Here is an 11,309-nt window from a genome sequence, read left to right as displayed (position 1 = left end):
GACATGCTGCGCCGAGTGTGGGAGGAACTTGATTATCGGCTTGGTGTCTGCCGAATCACTAAAGGGGCACATATCGAACATTTTTGAATGCCTAAAAAAACTTTTTGAGTTTTTCTATGTGTGTGCAAAGCATTGTGAAAATATCTCAAATAATAAGGTTATTGTAGAGCTGTGAAATCGCTTCAATCATTTGTAATAACCCTGTACATCTCAGTAAATTTGATTACCACGCCTATTTTCAATCTCTGCTTTCGTATGGCATCATATTCTGGGGTAACTCATCATTGAGTAAAAGAGTGTTCATTGCACAAAAGCGTGTAATCAGAATAATTGTTGGAGCTCATCCAAGATCATTCTGCAGACACTTGTTTAGAGAGCTAGGGACCTCCACTGTAGCCTCACAATATATATATTCATTTACGAAATTTGTTATTAACAATCCGAACGAATTCAAAAGTAACAGCTGTGTACATGGCTACAACACTAGGAGAAAGGATGATCTTCACTACTCGAGGTTAAATCTAACCTTGGCTCAGAAAGCGGTAAATTATGCTGCCACAAAGCCTTTGGTCACTTACCTAATAGCATAAAAAGTCTGACAGATAGCCGTATAGCATTTAAAAGGAAATTAACAGTGTTTCTGAATGGCAACTCCTTCTACTCATTAGATGAATTTTTGGATATAGTAAGTAGGTAATTTCCCCACCCCCACCCAAAAAACAAAACAAAAAAATTAATTGTCATGTAATATTTTGTGTAATGTAATATCAGGTACCCGTGGTCTAGGGGTAGCGTCTTTGATTCATAATCAAAACGTCTTCGGTCCCGGGTTCGATCCCTGCCCCTGTCTAAATATTGATAAATAATCAGGATTGGCGGCCGAAGACTTCCTGCATAAGAAGTCAGCCTCATTCTGCCAACGGCCTTGTCAAAGAGGGCGGAGGAGCGGATAGAGGTTCAGGGCACTCTCTTGTCCTAGGGGTGGGAAATCGCCCCTAAAGGCGGAATAATCAGCAATGATCAACGACATGAGGATGCAGAAGGCAATGGAAACCACTGCATTAAAGACACGTAACGTGTATCCACAGGACATGTGGCCTGTAATTGAAGAAGTGTCATGATGATCTCTCCATTGGCAGAAGATTCCGGAATAGTCCCCCATTCGGATCTCCGGGAGGGGACTGCCAAGGGGGAGGTTACCATGAGAAAAAGATTGAATAATCTACAAAAGGATAACGTTCTACGAGTCGGGGCGTGGAATGTTAGAAGCTTCAACATGGTAGGGAAACTAGAAAATCTGAAAAGGGAAATGCAAAGGCTCAATCTAGATATAGTAGGGGTCAGTGAAGTGAAGTGGAAGGAAGACAAGGATTTCTGGTCAGATGAGTATCGGGTAATATCAACAGCAGCAGAAAATGGTATAACAGGTGTAGGATTCGTTATGAATAGGAAGGTAGGGCAGAGGGTCTGTTACTGTGAACAGTTCAGTGACCGGGTTGTTCTAATCAGAATGGACAGCAGACCAACACCGACAACGATAGTTCAGGTATACATGCCGACGTCGCAAGCTGAAGATGAACAGATAAAGAAAGTGTATGAGGATATTGAAAGGGTAATGCAGTGTGTAAAGGGGGACGAAAATCTAATAGTCATGGGCGACTGGAATGCAGTTGTAGGGGAAGGAGTAGAAGAAAAGGTTACAGGAGAATATGGGCTTGGGACAAGGAATGAAAGAGGAGGAAGACTAATTGAGTTCTGTAACAAGTTTCAGCTAGTAATAGCGAATACCCTGTTCAAGAATCACAGGAGGAGGAGGTATAGTTGGAAAAGGCCGGGAGATACGGGAAGATTTCAATTAGATTACATCATGGTCAGACAGAAATTCCGAAATCGGATACTGGATTGTAAGGCATACCCAGGAGCAGATATAGACTCAGATCACAATATAGTAGTGATGAAGAGTAGGCTGAAGTTCAAGACATTAGTCCGGAAGAATCAATACGCAAAGAAGTGGGATACGGAAGTACTAAGGAATGACGAGATACGTTTGAAGTTCTCTAACGCTATAGATACAGCAATAAGGAATAGCGCAGTAGGCAGTACAGTTGAAGAGGAATGGACATCTCTAAAAAGGGCCATCACAGAAGTTGGGAAGGGAAACATAGGTACAAAGAAGGTAGCTGCGAAGAAACCATGGGTAACAGAAGAAATACTTCAGTTGGTTGATGAAAGGTGGAAGTACAAACATGTTCCGGGAAAATCAGGAATACAGAAATACAAGTCGCTGAGGAATGAAATAAATAGGAAGTGCAGGGAAGCTAAGACGAAATGGCTGCAGGAAAAATGTGAAGACATCGAAAAAGATATGATTGTCGGAAGGACAGACTCAGCATACAGGAAAGTCAAAACAACCTTTGGTGGCATTAAAAGCAACGGTGGTAACATTAAGAGTGCAACGGGAATTCCACTGTTAGATGCAGAGGAGAGAGCAGATAGGTGGAAAGAATACATTGAAAGCCTCTATGAGGGTGAAGATTTGTCTGATGTGATAGAAGAAGAAACAGGAGTCGATTTAGAAGAAATAGGGGATCCAGTATTAGAATCGGAATTTAAAAGAGCTTTGGAGGACTTACGGTCAAATAAGGCAGAAGGGATAGATAACATTCCATCAGAATTTCTAAAATCATTGGGGGAAGTGGCAATAAAACGACTATTCACTTTGGTGTGTAGAATATATGAGTCTGGCGATATACCATCTGACTTTCGGAAAAGCATCATCCACACAATTCCGAAGACGGCAAGAGCTGACAAGTGCGAGAATTATCGCACAATCAGCTTAACAGCTCATGCATCGAAGCTGCTGACAAGAATAATATACAGAAGAATGGAAAAGAAAATTGAGAATGCGCTAGGATACAATCAGTTTGGCTTTAGGAAAAGTAAAGGGACGAGGGAGGCAATCCTGACGTTACGGCTAATAATGGAAGCAAGGCTAAAGAAAAATCAAGACACTTTCATAGGATTTGACGACCTGGAAAAAGCGTTCGACAATATAAAATGGTGCAAGCTGTTCGAGATTCTGAAAAAAGTAGGGGTAAGCTATAGGGAGAGACGGGTCATATACAATATGTACAACAACCAAGAGGGAATAATAAGAGTGGACGATCAAGAACGAAGTTCTCGTATTAAGAAGGGTGTAAGACAAGGCTGTAGCCTTTCGCCCCTACTCTTCAATCTGTACATCGAGGAAGCAATGATGGAAATAAAAGAAAGGTTCAGGAGTGGAATTAAAATACAAGGTGAAAGGATATCAATGATACGATTCGCTGATGACATTGCTATCCTGAGTGAAAGTGAAGAAGAATTAAATGATCTGCTGAACGGAATGAACAGTCTAATGAGTACACAGTATGGTTTGAGAGTAAATCGGAGAAAGGCGAAGGTAATGAGAAGTAGTAGAAATGAGAACAGCGAGAAACTTAACATCAGGATTGATGGTCACGAAGTCAATGAAGTTAAGGAATTCTGCTACCTAGGCAGTAAAATAACCAATGACGGACGGAGCAAGGAGGACATCAAAAGCGGACTCGCTATGGCAAAAAAGGCATTTCTGGCCAAGAGAAGTCTACTAATATCAAATACCGCCCTTAATTTGAGGAAGAAATTTCTGAGGATGTACGTCTGGAGTACAGCATTGTATGGTAGTGAAACATGGACTGTGGGAAAACCGGAACAGAAGAGAATCGAAGCATTTGAGATGTGGTGCTATACACGAATGTTGAAAATTAGGTGGACTGATAAGGTAAGGAATGAGGAGGTTCTACGCAGAATCGGAGAGGAAAGGAATATGTGGAAAACACTGATAAGAAGAAGGGACAGGATGATAGGACATCTGCTAAAACATGAGGGAATGACTTCCATGGTACTAGAGGGAGCTGTAGAGGGCAAAAACTGTAGAGGAAGACAGAGATTGGAATACGTCAAGCAAATAATTGAGGACGTAGGTTGCAAGTGCTACTCTGAGATGAAGAGGTTAGCACAGAAAAGGAATTTGTGGCGGGCCGCATCAAACCAGTCAGTAGACTGATGACAAAAAAAAAAAAAAAATCTTGTATAGACACCTTTTATTAACCTGACATGTTCCACATCATTATGAAGTGTCGTATTCATGATCTATGGAACAAGTACTAATCTAATCTAATCACCATCCACATTCCTTTTAGGTGTTATATTAAAAATTGTGTCCTTTGGACACTGTCAGATCCATCTGAGATCATTTATCCAACATTTCATTAATAGTCAAGAGTGAAATCATTATGGAACTATGGTGGTACATTATACCTCAGAGGAACTTGCACATAGAAACTCCAGGATAGACCATTTAAGACAGTTGATATGATTTTATTACGACAAAAATGGCATGCAATTTGTATGTTTGCTTGTGAATGGTGAGCTACTCAGGCATTCATACAGTAATGCCATTATTTGTTTTTGATAACATGAGAATTCCCAAGCTGATCAGAGCCCCAGTCTTCATTTAATGGCAATTCTGTATATGCTTTAATAAACAGCTTGGGACACAGAGGTAGAATGTTGTGTGCTATTGAGAGCTTTGGATCTTGGCTCAGCTGCTCAGATGAAAAGGAGTTTTAGAATCTGACCATTTAAAACAAATAATATGTTAGTGTCAATATAGGTGATGTGCTAACAGAGAGAGTGACTGTTAAGGGAAAACAATTGTTAGGAGTCAATTTATGCTGCTGCACACAAGTTGCATCAGGTTTCCTCAATTATTTGGAGCTGTGCATGAGCAGACATGTACTGTAAAATGAGGTGAATAGAAACACAGGACGAATAGGAACAGTTTCTACATAAAATATTTTAAAGATTGTCAGCACTTTTGTTATCTGAATAAAGTGGTATTTCCTCTGTTAATATTTCCTGGCCTATTTTCCCACCAAAATTGGTGCTTTTTGAGGTTACAGAGATTGTTCTAATGTCGAAGAATATGAGCTGAAAATGTATGCTGTTGTGGAAGTTCTTGTACTACATAACACAACATGTACATGTATTTATTCTAATATCAACTGAACTTTATTAATAGCATAACGGAAATAATAACTCACATCAAGCAGGAAACGAAAGACTGTAAACAATCATCCATAGAAACTAGTCCTGAACATATTGCACACTTGTCACTTCCACACAACCCCAACCTAATGTTCGGAGCACTGGGCATGGCAGGGAACATAAACTTCACCTCCCAGCCTGCGCAAGTGCAGACAATAGGGAGGTGGGTGCTGTTGGTTGGTTCTGCTGATGCATCTGGTTCTGGGGTGTGAAAGATGGACGGGTCATAGCTGTCTGGCTATGGTCGGGTGGCTCAGTATGAGGCAAGCATAAAGTTGTGTGTGAGGTGCTGGGTGATGCTGAGAGTATCTAAGCGGGCTTTTGGTCAGTTTTCCTGGAGAAGGATATCCACTGCATATGTGTTGTGTCCTAGTACCTGTTATAGGCCAGTGTATGATGGTCACAGAGAATGGTGAACCAGGTCCATGCAGAGCATGACATGTGAGCAGCTATCGAGAACCTTGTGTATGACAAATTGGATGTTTGCCATGTTGTGAGATCAGAGTTCCACACAGCATCTCTGCATGCTTTCTGAGTTGTTGCAAGAGGAGGGGTAGTTGCACATTGTCCAGGAGTGGCACAGGCACGAGAAATTCTGCTGGAACGTGTAGTGGTTCTCCGTTCACTAACTCCACCAACAAACAGCCCACCCCAGTTTTTAAGGCAGTTTGTAAAGCCAACAAAACCAGTCCAAGAGTCTTTATGGCACATCAGGGTGGTCTTTAAGCTGCATTGCCATTTCCCCACCAAAGCATTGCTGGCTGGGCTGTAGCTGGCTGTCCAATTACACTGGAAGCCACAAAAGTTTGAAATTGCTGGAGCAGTATGGACTCAAATTGGCGTCTCTTGCTGGCAGTAACAAGTAATGGACACCTGAAATGGGCCACCTGAGTTTGTATGAACGCTCTTGTGATTGTCTCTGTGGAAATGTCTCTGTTCCAAATGACCTCTGCCAATCTTGTGCAACTGCTATAAAGAAATACCTACAGCCTTTGGAAAGGGGGAGGGGTCTTACCCGAAATCAATGTGGACATGCCCGAAGCATGCAGTAAATGTCGGAAATTGTCCTACTAGAGCATGCACATGGCGTCCTACTTTGCTGTATTGTCACTGAAGGCAGGAGAGGCTCACTCCCGTGTATTCTTTTTAAGTGATGGCCATATGAAACAGTTTGTCACCAACCTCACTGAGGTGTTAGTTTCTGGGTGCGTCGAGTTGTGGATGCCGTCTAATACCTTTTGTCAGAATTGAGGAGTAATATATGGGCACAGTCTAGCAGTAGAAATGTTGCACCATACCTCAGATGAGCTGCACAGTGCATTCATAAGTTGAAAACACAGGCCAGTGGAGGAATCCATCAGCAAAAATTGTAGTTGCATGTCCAAAGTTTGAGCACTTGCAACTCAGAATAATTGAACATTCGTGTTATCCCATTGATACATGAAAAAGTCTGCCACAATACTGTCAGCTCCATGGATATGGCATGCATCTGTAGAAAATAATCATATGTACTTGATTTGGCGAGCCTGTCAAGAAACACTGATTTTGTGAGAACCTGCCATGATTGGTGAATATTGTGGCAGGTCTGCCCTCAATGGAGGGTCAGAAGTGCTTGACACCCTCATACATCAAGAGGAGTTCCCTGTCATAGGCACTGCAGAGAGTTTGGCCAGCATGTAACTTTTGAGAGAGAAAATGTGGTGGTTGCCACTTGTTCACTTTCTCATGGAGTGCCACACCTATCACGAACTGATTGGCATCTGCTGCTAAGGCTAGATGATCTACCGGTGCATGGTGTGTGAGAGCAACTGCATTATGTAGACTGTTTTGCAATTTCGTGAAGACTGACTCTATCTCAGGCGTCCACGGAAGTGTGCGTTTGCCGTTTTTGTTATGTCTAGCCAATGCGTTGTTTGACAGTGTCTGAATAGTGGGCATTATGAGGAAGTGGCGGCGATAAAAGTTTATGATCCCCAGAAATCGCCCGAGTTCCTGGCAGTTTTGATTCGAGGAAGGTACGCAACAACTTCAATCTTCCATGCAGTGGAAAAATGCCCTGAGCTAACACTTTGTAACCTAGGAAGGTCATCACGGGTTTCCCGAATACGCACTTGTTCTTGTTTAGTGCTATACCGTCATCATTAAGCCTCTTACGCATCTTCTTCACATGTTTCTCGTGTTCCTGAGCATTTCTGGAGAACACCAAAATATCTTACAAGTACGCAAAACAATAAGGTAAGCCTCTTAGTACGCTGTCCAAAACTCTCTGCCAAGTACGTGCAGCGTTTTTGGGCCCAGATGATATTGCCAAAAATTCAAATAGCCTGAATGGGGGCTGTCACTGCCATTTTAAGTACATCTGGTTTGGCCATGGGAATCTGGTTGTAAGCCTTATGGCACACGAACGCACTGAGTATGGTCTTGCCAGCCAGCAAATGAGTGAATCCCTATATGTATGTGGCACGGGATATCTGTCTAGAATGGTTTGGTCCCTTTTTTCCCTGTGTCGCTGCTGCTTGGGTGGTGTCACCACAGGGGAAATGATGGAGGACTGCCGCTGTTTTAAAGTCATTTGAGCCATCTGCATGTTGGCTCCTTCTTCAGTATGGCAATCTTCAGCCTGTTATTTTCTGTATGTAACATGTTGGACATGCGTCTGTCTGCATTGATCTACTCCTCCAAACTATGGATGGTCCCTTGCAGATTGCGGTAGTTATACTCCTACCAGCTTCTGTCATCCTCCAATGCTCTGAGGTTGTCTTCATTCAGGTAGTTGTGAGATATTAGCTGCCCCTGTATTCCATGTATGAAGTGGCGGTCGGTGGAACAGATGAGGCTTGCATTGTGTAATTCCACAGCCACTGCGTTTTTCATCAGGAAATCGGCGCACAGTATAGGGTGGTCGATATCAGCCAGCATAAAGGTCCAATTGCCTTTCTGTGCGAGTCCAGCATCAACTGCCAGTGTTTTTCGTCCATGTGTTTGATTGGTCGAATCGTTAACTGCTTTCAATTGAGTCCCGTCTGTGCATCTGTCTGCAAGGGAGGAATTAACGCTAGGATGCTGACATCTGATCCACTGTCGACCAAAAATGTCATTCCCATAGAATGATCAGAGATCAGCCTTTGTGAAGCTGCACATCTGACATCTATTGAAGTTGATTCGCATGATATGGGCTTGCCCTGAAATCTGCACGTCTTACTCTTCTGTGAGTTTAGGTGCAGGTGGTGGTCGTCATGGTTGGCTGCTTCTAAGGCAGACTGTGAGAGGCATCTGGGTGTGAGTATGGCACCCTGCTCTTGGTAGTTTTCGAGGAGAAACGTTTGTGGAATCAGCAGCAAACATTTTCGTCAGAATTGAGGAGTAATATATGGGCACAGTTTCGTTATTTACACGTCGCCAGGCCTGAATCATGTGGCGAGCTCCTGTGTGTGTGTGTGTGTGTGTGTGTGTGTGTGTGTGTGTGTGTGTGTCCTATGCCGCAATGCCACATTGCTGACAAAGAACATTGGTCAAGGTTGCAGATCACCAAGGTAAACTGTTCGAAATCATCTACAGTTTATTGCTGTGTGAAAATGTTCTCCATAAGAGTGAATCACATCTCTAGGTGTTTGGGCATGAATGGCCCAAATTTGTTTCCATGATGCAGGTGGACCACTAGTGTATGTGACTGAAAAGTGAACATGATCACATTTGGCTTGATCTGACAGGCTTGCTGTCCGATGCAATATCTTGTGGTAGTGTCATGGGAAATGATGGTATGACCAGCGTGTTTGGAACCATAACATTATGGATAGACTCGGTATAAGACACAGGATCCCATGATGCCATGAGCTGGAGGTATGTTGTATCATGTCAAGTTCTTTCTTGATGACGTGGATGGCACTGTCAATGTTTCATGCAGATGACATCCCGATATGGGACAACTCGGATTATGTGCATTGAAAAATTATCCACTGCCACACCACTGTAGTTTTGCGGCCACTGATTACGTAGGAGTTCTCTTACTATATAAAAGAACATGTATCCACATTGGTACTAATATCTAAAACAAATTAAACCTCACCCGAACACGTCCTGAAGGCCCAACAGTACCGATCGATCCCTGTGTTATCCTCAGCCCACAGGAGTCACTGGATGCGGAAATGGAGGGGCATGTGATCAGCACGCTGCTCTCCCAGCGGTATGTCGGTTTAGGAGACCAGAGCCGTTACTTCTCAATAAAGTAGCTCCTCAGTTTCCTTCACAAGGGCTAAGTGCACCCTGCTCTCCAACAACATTCGGCATCCAAATGGTCACCCATGCTAGTGCTAGCCCAGCCTGACTGCCCTTAACTTTGGTGATCTGATGGGATCCAGTGTTAGCACTACAGCAAGGCTGTTGGCTTTGTGCTAATATCTACTGAACTTTAATACAAAGCATAACCAAAACAACAACTCAAATCAAGCGGGAAACAATAAGCCCTATTGAAAACATTCGTCCGAAGAAACTAGCTCTGAAGATACTGCACATGACGTCCTGTTGACTATTGACTTGTCATCCTCACATTGTCTTAAGAAAAACATCAAATAAGCAAAACTTCTTCCCGACCCAGGAAGTTTTTGACAATAAGTAAATAAATGTTTTGTAGAAAACACAATGTTTATAAAAATATTTGAATCTGACAGTAATGGTCAATACAACCTCGATTTTCATCAAAAGCAATAATATTTGTAAATTTCAGTAAGTAAAGTATAATGGGGTGAATAGGAACACTCGAGAAACGGACTTAAATGCGTAATTGGGTTAAAAAGTTATTTTACACATATTTTGAAACCGATGTATACATTAAAATTTTTTTATGGGATTCGTACCATGCCAAGAACACCAGCTTGGTGGAAGGTGCCAAATCCATTATATGAAACACGAAGTGTGATTCTTCAAGCGTTCGTGTTTTCGAAAGGCCCCACTACAACGACTCCATGAGTTAATTCCGTCAGGTATGCAGACTTTACTTGTCATATGTAGTGTGGGTTTAACGTTGAAGAACTGGCAACAGAAGCAGTAGGTGACATCTTGAGATTTACAGTAAATGAGCCAAGTTCTTGAATTAATTTCACCTACTGCTAATTTATAGTAACAAAAATATTTGGAAAAGCGCCAACCGTCTTCATTTCTTGGGAATGTGAGTGATAAAGGAATTTTCACAGAACTCTTTTGTACCAGAATTTCCATCACTGAAGCATTAATGATGTCTGGTCGTTTCCCGGATCATTCAAATCAATTGTTGGTCCCAGCAGTTCGGCTAGATTTGACTCAGAGAGAGCTTCTGTATTTTTTTCGAATCTAATCTTGCAGTTTCAGATGATGAAAACACTACCACTGGCTCATATTTTTCATTAGAAGTAGAGAGATCGTCGTCCTTACTCAAAATTTCTCGTTCTGTAGTTTCTTCCTCTGTTATTTCACCCATCACTGTGCTGATCGACTCTGTCGTAGACGTTTGGTCAAACGACTGCGATGAATGGGTGCACAAAAACTGTTCTAGGGCACCTTCTTGTGATTACTGGAATCCTTCCCATAATTTTCTTTTACGGTTTCTTTCGGCACTACCTTCGAATCTTCGCCCTGTGTCTTCGTCACCAGCTCGTCATGATGCATAATCGGTTACCTTAATCAAAAAGAAAAAAAAAGACATTAAAACTTCTAGAGTAACTCTCTGGACGTTTTAACGGTATCGGTTCTCATATCAGCAAAAAATGACAAAGAAAACTCACCTCTTTGATATTGACATTCACAAAACCAAAAATTCTGTGCACCCTTAACCTATGCACAACGAGGCGTGTGAACATCTTCGCCAGCAGTCGGTTCGGGCTGACTGACGAACAGAGCCGAAGAGAGCAGTGGTCTTACAGAAACATCCAAAGTGAGAATGTACCTCACTTTCAGCTGATTGTAGCGCAGCGCCGCGCTGGTTCCAATGCTGCCAGATTTCGCCCAAAATTATACTGACGTTGTATGTTTGCGTCCGTCTGCTGCTAGATATAGCATCACACCTGTGATTAGACCAGAGGCAAACTTGCTTAGTACCAAAGAGAAAGTAAAAAATGCAATGGATTAAAAATTAGAAAGGAGTTGCTGCTGTCAATGAATCGCAGTTTCCGAGCGAACATACGAAGGGAACTGCAAGTAACGAACAT

Source organism: Schistocerca cancellata, chromosome 4 (genome assembly GCF_023864275.1).
Source record: "Schistocerca cancellata isolate TAMUIC-IGC-003103 chromosome 4, iqSchCanc2.1, whole genome shotgun sequence".
Classification (NCBI taxonomy): domain Eukaryota; kingdom Metazoa; phylum Arthropoda; class Insecta; order Orthoptera; family Acrididae; genus Schistocerca; species Schistocerca cancellata.
The sequence above is the reverse complement of the archived record's forward strand: the minus strand, read 5'-3'. Positions refer to the sequence as shown.